Source organism: Ips typographus, linkage group LG12 (assembly GCF_016097725.1).
Source record: "Ips typographus isolate SLU linkage group LG12, UJ_Ityp_2.0, whole genome shotgun sequence".
In the NCBI taxonomy this organism is placed as follows: domain Eukaryota; kingdom Metazoa; phylum Arthropoda; class Insecta; order Coleoptera; family Curculionidae; genus Ips; species Ips typographus.
In genome coordinates this window covers 2,353,505-2,367,219 of record NC_138433.1, presented here as the reverse complement: position 1 = coordinate 2,367,219, position 13,715 = coordinate 2,353,505, and positions in this window count along the sequence as shown.

Here is a 13,715-nt window from a genome sequence, read left to right as displayed (position 1 = left end):
AATTTGAACTGCCAGAAAGACAGTTTGAAAGGACAGTTTTAAGCACATTTTTAGAATCCTCATTAAATTTCCTATCCAGTAACCTAAAAAAACATTACAAAATTTAGTACAGTCAAAAAGAAAAGCGTGTGAAAGTTTGAACTGACAGAAACATAGTTTTGAAAGATGGTCAAGGACATAATCGCCTCAAAAACCCACTTGGAGTGAGAAAATGACTGTTTGAAGCATATTTTTGAAATCCTCATTAAATTGCCTATCCAATAACCTAAAAAACTATTACAACATTTAGTACAATAAGGGAGAAAAGCGGTGTGAAAGTTTGAACTGCCAGAAAGACAGTTTGAAAGGATAGTCAAGGACAAAATTGCCTCTAAAACAAACTTGGAGTGAGAAAATGACTATTTTAAGCACATTTTTGAAATCCTTATTAAATTTACTATCCAGTAACCTAAAAAAACATTACAAAATTTAGTACAGTCAAAAAGAAAAGCGTGTCAAAGTTTGAACTGTCAGAAACATAGTTTTGAAAGACAGTCAATGACATAATGACAATAAAATTTGGTACCAAATTTTTTTACTTTTATTACTAATGAAACTTGACTTTTGGAAATAGTCTTAAACTCGATTTTTCAGTCTTAAAAAGCACTAAAAACAGTCTGAATTTCTTAGAGATACTACAATTTATTGCACCTATAAGTGTAGAAATTTAATACTAAAGAAGCTAAGCTTGAAATGACATTTTCAAGACTACGGATAGTGTACAAACTGGCTTTTAGGCCTGATAAGTCAAAAGATAGTCTTAAAGCACTAAAAAGAGTCTTGATTTTTAAGAAATACTTGAATTTTTAGCACTGAGATGTCTAGAAGTCGATTTAATAGTAAAAAAGCTTAGAATGACATTTTAAGTCTATGGAGAATGTAAAAATTGTTTTTTTTAAGTTTGCTATGTCAATAACTTCGATTTTCCAAGCTGAAAGCAGTTTTGAATCACTAAAAATAGTCCAGAATTCTAAGAAAATGAAAAGCAAAGTAAAAAGTACGAAAAGTTAGTTTTCAAGACTATTTTCATGAATCTAATGTCAATGTCCTGTATTTAAGACTATTTTAAGACTAAAATATTGAAATTTGTCTTCAAATTAACTTCAAATGCTAATTTTACGTTTCTGATGTCACTTTTTGGTGTTCAAGTCAATTTTTAAGGTTTAAATGTATGAATTTGTAATAAAAAATCCTAGAAAAAGTGTTTTTTTTATGTAAACAAGTCAATTTTGAATATTAAAGTATCTGGATGTGTATGAAAACTGGTTAGAAACACAATTTTTAATCTTCTGAAATCAATTTTTATCTTTTCTAAATCAATTTTTACAACTAAAGAATTTCAGTTTATTTGGAAACTATGAAAACTGGCTACATTAAAATTTGTTAAGCTTCTTAAGTCAATTTTTCGTTTCCAAGACAATTTTAAAGTTGGGTTGGGTTAGGTTAGGTTAGCTTAGGTTAGGTTAAACTTAACACGTTGGACTCTATTTGACAAATACGATTCAAACCATTTTAAAACACCCTCCCTAATTCCTAGGTGTTCAATGATGAAAATGACATTTTCAAAACTACGGATAGTGTACAAACTGGCTTTTAGGCCTGATAAGTCAAAAGATAGTCTTGAAGCATCTTAAAGCACTAAAAACAGTCTAGATTTTTAAGAAATACTTGAATTTTTAGCACTGAGATGTCTAGAAGTCGATTTAATAGTAAAAAAGCTTAGAATGACATTTTAAGTCTATCGAGAATGTAAAAATTGTTTTTTTTAAGTTTGCTATGTCAATAACTTCGATTTTCCAAGCTGAAAGCAGTTTTGAATCACTAAAAATAGTCCAGAATTCTAAGAAAATGAAAAGCAAAGTAAAAAGTACGAAAAGTTAGTTTTCAAGACTATTTTCATGAATCTAATGTCAATGTCCTGTATTTAAGACTATTTTAAGACTAAAATATTGGAAATTTGTCTTCAAATTATGAAAACTTACTTCAAATGCAAATTTTAAGCTTCTGATGTCACTTTTTATTAGTTCAGTCACATTTTGGGGTTCAAGTCAATTTTCAAAGTTTAAATGTATGAATTTGTAGTAACAAATTCTTGAAAAAGTAGTTTTTATGTCTACAAGTCAATTTTCAGTATTAAAGTCTCTCGATTTGCATGAGTCTTTCAGTTTGTCTGGAAACTATGAAAACTGGCTACAATAATATTTTTTAAACTTCTTCAAAATGCTCAGAAATAGAAGAATTGGAGGAGAGACATGATCACTTTAACACACATAAATTAGTGAAGGAAGTTACAGGCCGAAAAAAGTCTTGTAACATGAACAATATTGTGAAGGACAACCGAATCATCTCCGATCCCAAGGACCTTCTCCTCCATTGGAAGGAATACACACAGCAACTATATGCGGATAAAAACAAAAGAAATTTCGCAGAAGACTATGAAGGTGAACCCTCCCCAAAGATACTAAAATCAGAAGTCCTCAAGGCAATTAAACAAAGCAAGCAAGGAAAGGCATTGGGACCAGACGAAGTTTATATAGAGATAATAAAGCTGCTAAATGACGAAAATCTAGACTCCTTGACAGAAATATTTAACAACATATATGAGACGGGTGAAATACCGCAGGACTGGCTCCAGTCGATTTTTGTTCCGATCCCAAAGAAGCCAAATGCAAACCATAGTGACCAGTACCGAATGGTCAGCTTACTGAGCCAGGTCTTGAAGCTTTTCCTAAAGATAGTCCATACAAGAATTTATAACAGATGCGAAATGGATGTTAGTAGTACCCAGTTTGGGTTCAGACAAGGGTTTGGCACACGAGAAGCACTCTACAGCTTGACCGTATTACTTCAGAAATGCAGAGATCAGCAAAAGGACGTATTCATGTGTTTCATAGATTATCAAAAGGCGTTCGACTGTGTCAAACACAGTCGAGTTAATCAAAATGCTTCAAGACAAGAGGATAGATAAGAACGATGCACGTTTCATAAAGACCCTGTACGCAAATCAAACAGCATCGGTGAAAGTGGGCAATGAAACTACACAGAAATTCCCGATAGAGAGAGGGGTGAGACAGGGTTGCGTTCTGTCCCCCCTACTTTTTAACCTAGACCCTGAAGCAATCTTCGAAAGAGCCTTGACAGATGCAGAGGACGGCATTAAGATTAACGGACAGGTCGTTAACAACTTAAGCTCGGTTCACATGAATCCGGAACATTCGCGGAATGCGGACAGCGGAAAATCGTTCAACCAATCAGCGTTCTGTCCGTCTATCCGGACCGGATTGCATATTTTGATATTTTCCGCGCGTAAACGTCGTAATCATGACATTCATGACAGGGACAGAAAACAAAACAGAAACAGCAAAGCAAATATGTCCGTGGAGATGAACGAAAACGATTTTAACACTACGCTAATTGATTTTGTCCAAAGTTACCCCATTTTGTGGGATTCTAAGCACCCTCAGCACAAGGATAATAATGCCTTGAAGAAGGCTTGGCTTCAGATTGCCAATCGAATGAAAACAATAGGTATTCGGTACAGTCAGAGAGAAAAGCGCTGTCAAAGTTTGAACTGCCAGAAACACAGTTTGAAAAGACAGTCAGAGACAAAATCGCCTGTAAAACCCACTTGGAATGAGAAAATGACAGTTTTATCCACATTTTTGGAATCCTTATTAAGTTTCCTATCTACTAACCTAAAAAAACACTAAAGAATCGAGTATAGTCAGTTAGAAAAACAGTAGCAAAGTTTGAACTGCTAGAAACACAGTTTGAAAGGACAGTCAGAGACAAAATCGCCTGTAAAACCCACTTGGAATGAGAAAATGACAGTTTTAAGCACATTTTTGGAATCCTCGCTAAATTTCCTATTCAGGTACTTGGAAAAACCATATAAAATGTGGTACAGTCTGGGAGAAAAGCAGTGTCAAATTTTGAACTAAAAGAAACCTCAGTTTGGAAGGACAGTCAGGGACAAAATCGCTGGTGAAACCCACTTCTAGAAAGAAAATGTTTGATTTAAGTACATTTTTGGAATCCTCATTAAATTTCCTATTCAATAGCCAAAAAAAACAAAAAACATATCGGTACAGTCATGGTGAAAAATGGTGTCAAAGTTTGAATTGTTAGAAACACAGTTTGAAAGGACAGTCAAGGACGAAATCGCCTGTAAAACCCACTTGGAATGAGAAAATGACAGTTTTAAGCACATTTTTGGAATCCTCATTAAATTTCCTATCCACTAACCTAAAAAAACACTACCAAATTCAGTACAGTCAGAGAGAAAAACAGTGTCAAAATTTGAACTGCTAGAAACACAGTTTGAAAGGACAGTCAAGGACAAAATCGCCTGTAAAACCCATTTGTGGTGTAAAAATGACAGTTTTAAGCACATTTTTGGAATCCTCATTAAATTTCCTATCCAATAGCATAAAAAAACACTAAAAAATCGAGTATAGTCAGTTAGAAAAACAGTGTCAAAATTTGAACTGCTAGAAACACAGTTTGAAAGGACAGTCAAGGACAAAATCGCCTGTAAAACCCATTTGTGGTGTGAAAATGACAGTTTTAAGCACATTTTTGGAATCCTTATTAAATTTCCTATCCACTAACCTAAAAAAACACTACCAAATTGAGTACAGTCAGAGAGAAAAACAGTGTCAAAGTTTGAACTAACAGAAATACAGTTTGAAAATACAGTCAAGGACAAAATCGCCTGTAAAACCCATTTGTGGTGTGAAAATGACAGTTTTAAGCACATTTTTGGAATCCTTATTAAATTTCCTATCCACTAACCTAAAAAAACACTACCAAATTCAGTACAGTCAGAGAGAAAAACAGTGTCAAAGTTTGAACTAACAGAAACACAGTTTGAAAGGACAGTCAAGGACAAAATCGCCTGTAAAACCCATTTGTGGTGTGAAAATGACAGTTTTAAGAACATTTTTGGAATCCTTATTAAATTTCCTATCCAATAGCCTAAAAAAACACTAAAAAATCGAGTATAGTCAGTTAGAAAAACAGTGTCAAAATTTGAACTGCTAGAAACACAGTTTGAAAGGACAGTCAAGGACAAAATCGCCTGTAAAACCCATTTGTGGTGTGAAAATGACAGTTTTAAGCACATTTTTGGAATCCTCATTAAATTTCCTATCCAATAGCCTAAAAAAACACTAAAAAATCGAGTATAGTCAGTTAGAAAAACAGTGTCAAAGTTTGAATTGTTAGAAACACAGTTTGAAAGAACAGTCAAGGACAAAATCGCCTGTAAAACCCATTTGTGGTGTGAAAATGACAGTTTTAAGCACATTTTTGGAATCCTCATTAAATTTCCTATCCACTAACCTAAAAAAACAGTACCAAATTGAGTACAGTCAGAGAGAAAAACAGTGTCAAAGTTTGAACTAACAGAAACACAGTTTGAAAGGACAGTCAAGGACAAAATCGCCTGTAAAACCCATTTGTGGTGTGAAAATGACAGTTTTAAGCACATTTTTGGAATCCTCATTAAATTTCCTATCCAATAGCCTAAAAAAACACTAAAAAATCGAGTATAGTCAGTTAGAAAAACAGTGTCAAAGTTTGAATTGTTAGAAACACAGTTTGAAAGAACAGTCAAGGACAAAATCGCCTGTAAAACCCATTTGTGGTGTGAAAATGACAGTTTTAAGCACATTTTTGGAATCCTCATTAAATTTCCTATCCACTAACCTAAAAAAACAGTACCAAATTGAGTACAGTCAGAGAGAAAAACAGTGTCAAAGTTTGAACTAACAGAAACACAGTTTGAAAGGACAGTCAAGGACAAAATCGCCTGTAAAACCCATTTGTGGTGTGAAAATGACAGTTTTAAGCACATTTTTGGAATCCTCATTAAATTTCCTATCCAATAGCCTAAAAAAACACTAAAAAATCGAGTATAGTCAGTTAGAAAAACAGTGTCAAAATTTGAACTGCTAGAAACACAGTTTGAAAGGACAGTCAAGGACAAAATCGCCTGTAAAACCCATTTGTGGTGTGAAAATGACAGTTTTAAGCACATTTTTGGAATCCTCATTAAATTTCCTATCCACTAACCTAAAAAAACAGTACCAAATTGAGTACAGTCAGAGAGAAAAACAGTGTCAAAGTTTGAACTAACAGAAATACAGTTTGAAAGGACAGTCAAGGACAAAATCGCCTGTAAAACCCATTTGTGGTGTGAAAATGACAGTTTTAAGCACATTTTTGGAATCCTCATTAAATTTCCTATCCACTAACAAAAAAAAACACTACCAAATTCAGTACAGTCAGAGAGAAAAACAGTGTCAAAGTTTGAACTAACAGAAACACAGTTTGAAAGGACAGTCAAGGACAAAATCGCCTGTAAAACCCATTTTCGTTTGGCAGCGCTACGCTAGCTTACGCGAAAACCTATTGTTTCACTGAACTGTTTCAAGCGAAACTCGACCGTAACAACATTTGTTATTCCAGTTTCTGTGTTAGAAATATGATGTAAATCGCAGTTTCTAGTGCGTGACACCAACTTAGATTTGATATCATTCGGACTAGAAATGTACGGGTTACGGACCTGCACTTAACTGTCAAATATCTGACTTTGCTGCAGTATTCAGGGCCGTACTCCAGTGGTTTAAATGAATTAAGGTTGTCATTAAGTACAACGCCGCTTTCAAAATTGCACCAAAAATTTGATTTTAAGGTTAGGGACGTCATTTTTTGCGTCAAAATGAGAGAACAAAAATCGAGGAAATTCGGGACTGAAATACAATTTTAGTCACTTTTTCTGAAATTTTGGGGTTACGGCACTGAAATTTGTTGTGCGAGCAGTTAGTTAACCTCACAATCCAGGGACGTAGTGCAATTTTTCCTTAAACAACTCAAATTTCACTGAAATTGTGAGAAAATTAAGGAAGTTCAGTAAAAATGCATTGAAACACAATTTCAGTCACTTTTTTCGAAATTTTGGGGTTACGGTCCTGAAATTTGCTGCGCAGACACTGAAATTTGCTGTGCAGACAGTTAATTAGCTTCAAAATCCAGGGACGTACTGCAATTTTTCCTTAAACAACTCAAATTGTGCGAAAATACAATGAAAAGTAAGGAAATTCAGAAAAAGTGCATTGAAACTCAATTTCAGTCACTTTTTTCGAAATTTTGGGGTTACGGCCCTGAAATTTGCTGTGCAGACAGTTAATTAACTTTAAAATCCAGGCACGTACCGGAAAATTTCACAAACCACCCTAATTTCACTCAGACTGTACTAAAATCATAAAAAATGCAAGAAAACACAATTTCAGCCAGAAATTCTGCAATTTAAAGGTTACGGTCCTGAAATTTGCTGCGCAAACACTGACATTTCCTTTACAGACAGTTAATTAACCTCACAATCCAGGGACGTACTGCACTTTTTCCTTAAACAACTCAAATTTCATTGAAATTGTGCGAAAATTAAGGAAGTTCAGTAAAAATGCATTGAAACACAATTTCAGTCTCTTTTTTCGAAATTTTGGGGTTACGGTCCTGAAATTTGCTGTGCAGACAGTTAATTAACCTCAAAATCCAGGGACGTACTGCAATTTTTTTCCTTGAACAACTCAAATTTCACTGAAATTGTGCGAAAATTCAATGAAAATTAAGGAAGTTTCGTAAAAATGCATTGAAACCCAATTTCAGTCACTTTTTTCGAAATTTTGGGGTTACGGTCCTGAAATTTGCTGTGCAGACAGTTAATTAGCCTCAAAATCCAGGGACGTACTGCAATTTTTCCTTAAACAACTCAAATTGTGCGAAAATACAATGAAAAGTAAGGAAATTCAGAAAAAGTGCATTGAAACTCAATTTCAGTCACTTTTTTCGAAATTTTGGGGTTACGGCCCTGAAATTTGCTGTGCAGACAGTTAATTAACTTTAAAATCCAGGCACGTACCGGAAAATTTCACAAACCACCCTAATTTCACTCAGACTGTACTAAAATCATAAAAAATGCAAGAAAACACAATTTCAGCCAGAAATTCTGCAATTTAAACGTTACGGTCCTGAAATTTGCTGCGCAGACACTGAAATTTGCTTTACAGACAGTTAATTAACCTCACAATCCAGGGACGTACTGCAATTTTTCCTTAAACAACTCAAATTTCATTGAAATTGTGCGAAAATACAATGAAAATTAAGAAAGTGCACTGAAACACAATTTCAGTCACTGTTTCCGAAATTTTGGGGTTACGGTCCTGAAATTTGCTGCGCAGACACTGAAATTTGCTTTACAGACAGTTAATTAACCTCACAATCCAGGGACGTACTGCAATTTTTCGTTAAAAAACTCAAATTTCACTAAAATTGTGCGAAAATACAATGAAAATTAAGAAAGTTCAGTAAAAATGCATTAAAACCCAATTTCAGTCACTTTTTTCGAAATTTTGGGGTTACGGTCCTGAAATTTGCTGCGCAGACAGTTAATTAACCTCACAATCCAGGGACGTACTGCAATTTTTCGTTAAAAAACTCAAATTTCACTGAAATTGTGCGAAAATACAATGAAAATTAAGGAAATTCAGTAAAAATGCATTAAAACCCAATTTCAGTCACTTTTTTCGAAATTTTGGGGTTACGGTCCTGAAATTTGCTGCGCAGACAGTTAATTAACCTCACAATCCAGGGACGTACTGCAATTTTTCCTTAAACAACTCAAATTTCACTGAAATTGTGCGAAAATTCAGTGGTGAGTTAAACGACTGTATTTAATTGACACATTAAGTCACGTGAGCTGCGCGTGACACCCACGACGTTTCGAACGTTTTTACAAGCTTCTTCAGGAACTTTTTATTTTTTTACTTGTCTAGTAGTGCGGTTTGGTACCACTTTTCCGGTAAAAACACCATTTTTCTCAAATTTACTGTTTGACCAAAAAAATAAAATGGATTTTACAGCATATCAACGCAGATATTTGTCCCTCGCTGTGTAAATGTTATTCTTGCACAGACAAATACAGGGGGAACCAAGGCCGAAACTGTACAAATACTGTACGATACTGGGTGTGTAAATAAACACTTTTTCCGTTTGATTTCTGCCATCGAAAAGCCGATAATTCAAATGAAAAATATAAGAGAAACTGATTTTTCTGTTCCGAGCAGTCAAATGGATTCAAAACAGGTAGGCAGGCTGGCCAGCGGACCGGTTTTTGTCGCGCAACCACTCTCGATGACGAAAACGTAATTAAAACTCAAACAACTATTCATACATTCATATTTTTATGATAGTTGGAATGGTAAATAGTTTTGAATGAACTATACACACACACACAGTAAAATTGCGCAAATCGTCAAGGTTTCAGTTAAAAGGAAAAACGTCAATTTGGTTGAAAATTGCTTGAAACTTGTTACAGTCCTAATGGATTTTGCCGTACAAACTGGACTTGCTAGCAAGCGATAATCGACCCTAATGAATTCACTGTTTAGTTGAGTTAGTGACATTTAAAGCAGCCGCTGTCAAATTTGAGAGTGCACGGTCTTTAACAGCAAACAACTCAGTTACTTGACACGTTCACTAAAAATGCTATATAGAGTGATCAAAAGAGTATTTAAAGGGCTTTCAAATGATATATTGAATCACCCTGTACGTGGTAAAATAACCGAGTTATTGACGTTTAAAATAGCCGCTGTCAAATTTGAAAGGTCACAATCTTTAACAGCAAATAACTAGGTTATTTGACATTTTGACTACAGACACTATACAGGGTGGTCAAAAGTACGTTTCAAGGGTTCACTGTACGACAATACCTATATTAGAAGCGGAATTGCAATAAAAAAAAAAGTCAAATTTGACAGCTGACAGTTGTGAAATTCCTGTCATTTTGAGACACTCTGTATAAAAAATATTAACGAATTCAAAGTGAAAATGATTGAAAAGTTCATGGTTCTTTTACTCTGATGAGTAGTGCAGTCGGCGGACGGCGGTTTGAAAGCGACGTTGCCAGTGCAGCGCGCCTACAAATGGTAAACAAGCGACGTTGCCGGTGCCTTTGGTACCAGGAACCCGACCTGCACTGGTACTACTAGCCGAATTGTTTGTTTTATTTTTAGAATTGTTGTATAGCGGCGCGGACAGATGTAAAACGAATTATTATGCCACTAGGGAACGGATCGGATTGAGCTGAAAAAGTGTGGTTATAAGGTCGAAAGGTTCCCTCCACATACACATAAATCACGCCGATTTTACATGACAATCGAATATACATACAATGCAATTTGGCGACACACTGTATAAGTCAAGTAATGTCAAAATAACAAGCCCCTGTTACGTCATCGCAGTATTACTTTGATTTTTACCGTTTAAACTAAATGTGGTAACGATAAACTTTTAACCTTAAAAAATATCACAAAATAACATAAACAATACGGTTCATTCAAGTTATCAGTACAGTTACATAACAACAAGTCTAAATCAAAGTAATGTACGGTGTGACGTAACAAGGTGTGTGTGACGTTTTTGACAGCTGTCAGTTTATCAAACGTCACGTTTACCGCGAGCGAAAATCAAACAAAATTAGTGTGACGCAATAGCTGCCTAACCTGGAAAGTTACCAAATTGTGATTAATTTAGTCGTCAGTTGACGTAAATGATTAACAGTGGTGACGTCACAGCAATTTTGTTTGAATTTCAGTATAGGCCTGTAAAAGTGCCTGTTAAGCTTTATTAGTTTTTGATAGCTGTCATTTGGTTTGACGCCCTCTAGCGGCCAAACTATTTAACCAATCACTTAATGTTTCATTATGGTTGAAAAGTGCATTTTATTGTCTATCCATTGACATATAAAAGTCCCTACCTAGTTGGTTAAATAAGATAGTTTTTTAAGTTTTACCGAAACAGTGCGTAAAAATTTGTTAAGAAACTTTAGTCAACTTTGACGCCCTCTAGCGGCCAAACTGTTTAACCAATCACTTAATTTTTCAACATGGTTGGAAAGTGCATTTTATTGTCTATCCATTGACATATAAAAGTCTATACTTTGTTGGTTAAATAAGATAGTTTTTAAAGTTTTAACGAAACAGTGCATAAAAATTGGTTAAGAAACTTTAGTCAAGTTTGACGCCCTCTAGCGGCTAAACTATTTAACCAATCACTTAATGTTTTAATTTAGTTGGAAAGTCCATTTTATTGTCTATCCATTGACATATAAAAGTCCCTACCTAGTTGGTTAAATAAGATAGTTTTTTAAGTTTTAACTAAACAGTGCGTAAAAATTGGTTAAGAAACTTTGGTCAACTTTGACGCCCTCTAGTGGCCAAACTGTATAACCAATCATCTAATGTTTTAACATGGTTGGAAAGTGCATTTTATTGTCTATCCATTGACATATAAAAGTCCATACTTTGTTGGTTAAATAAGATAGTTTTTTAAGTTTTAACTAAACAGTGCGTAAAAATTGGCGCAGAAACTTTGGTCAAGTTTGACGCCCTCTAGCGGTTAAACTATTTAACCAATCATCTAATATTTTAACATGGTTGGAAAGCCCATTTAATTGTCTATCCATCGACATATAAAAGTCTATACCTTGTTGGTTAAATAAAATAGTTTTTTAAGTTTTAACAAAACAGTGCATAAAAATTACCAGTTTTACCAGGGGTCCGATTTTGTACAGGAAAGTTTCTAAATCTGGTACTAATTCATTATTTGTCCCAAATCTGGTTTTTCTACCCACCATTCAACCTCACCCCGGGCGGTACCACCTGAAGCTGGGTTAATAGCCACCCTCGTAAAAAGATTGAATAACAGAGAAAAATTTGACCTGAAAACAGTGGGAGGAATAACAAAAAAAAAGTCAAAATCTCACCGTATAACGTAAAAAATTGTTTTTAGATTTTCCAATTTTTGTCCTGTCATTGTCGTACTCTTAACCCACTGCGCAGTTTTTGTGACTAACACGTGTGTAAAGAAGGGTCTTTTTCACCAGCCTTCTACGTACAATTTTAACTTAAATCTCATCACCGCACTCATATAACGTAAATCAAACTAAATGACCGTGACGTCACATTAACGGTTTGTGTCATTTATCACTTTTAAGTAAATCGGTCAGGTGAATTAGTGAAGTGACTACGTTTTACCTTTTATAATACTAATTAAGTCATAGTTGTCACACCACTTGACTCAATGCGACTGTGACGTCATAATGCAAATTTCTTTGATCCGCACTATATTTATGCGATATTTTTCTACTTAATAGTCATTTCAGTTCCATGATTTTATGTTAATTCGACAAGCTTACACGTTTTCTACGACTGGAATTGCACACATTTTTAAGTAATACGCTATCCTTGAGCGTGCAATGGAACGTGCAAGGCAACTTTCTTTGTTTTGCACCTACAAAAATCGCCCAGAACCAACTAATAATCGCTTACAAACAAGGAAGGAAGAAAAAGTGAAAGTTTTTGGTCGAATTCGGTGACTTGACTAAATTGTAGCGAAAATGGTTAATCACAGCTGTCCTCCAGCCGCCATTATGTTCACTCCCTGGAGGACAAACAAACCTGTAAGCTGTATTAGGTTGTTGTAGTGGTACAGGCCAGTTTGGATTATTAAATATTTTAAATCAAACGATCAGAAAACTGACTTTAAAATGGTTAATCACAGCTGTCCTCCAGCCGCCATTTTTCCACTCCTGGAGGACAAACAAAACTCAGAAACTGGCGATTTTAGATGATTAGGTTGTTGTAGTGGCACAGGACAGTTTGGATGATTAAATATTTCAAAACAAGCGAGTAGAGAATTGAGTTCAAAATGGTAATTCACAGCTGTCCTCCAGCCGCCATTTTTCCAGCTCCTGGAGGACAAACAAAACTCAGAAACTGGTGATTTTAGAAGATTAGGTTGTTGTAGTGGTACAGGACAGTTTGGATTATTAAATATTTCAAATCAAACGATCAGAAAACCTTAAAATGGCAATTGAAAACTGTCCTCCAGCCGCCATTTTCCAGCTCCTGGAGGACAAACAAAACTCAGAAACTGGCGATTTTAGATGATTAGGTTGTTGTAGTGGTACAGGACAGTTTGGATTATTAAATATTTCAAATCAAACGATCAGAAAACCTTAAAATGGCAATTGAAAACTGTCCTCCAGCCGCCATTTTCCAGCTCCTGGAGGACAAACAAAACTCAGAAACTGGCGATTTTAGATGATTAGGTTGTTGTAGTGGTACAGGGGGGTTTCAATAATTAAACTTTCCCATTAAACGAGCAGAAACGTATTTGAAACAACAACAACAACAAACATATGGCAAAAAGGATTTGTGGGCAGGTAGTATGGTACAGGTTTACCAAGGTTAACGTGAACATAACACAACGTGATTATTATAGGAAGTTGTTAGTTATTTTTCATGTTTTGAAGGCTGTTTTAACTATCAGCGGACCCGGAACTTGATATTCTAGCCTAGGATGAGTTAGTTTTGATTGATTGCGGTTTTTTCCTATCAATTTGGTGGAAAAACGTGCACTTAATGCGACTTTAAATGCACATAATTGATACGGTACGGAAGTAAATGAAAATAGTACAGATTATTCGTGTGGAAAGTTTGGTTAGGTTTTTCTGTCCAGAAATCAGTCAGTTTTGCTGAAAATTTGAAATTGTGACGCAACTGTCATTTTTTGTGTTTTTTGCACTTTTTCACTTATATACGATACGGACT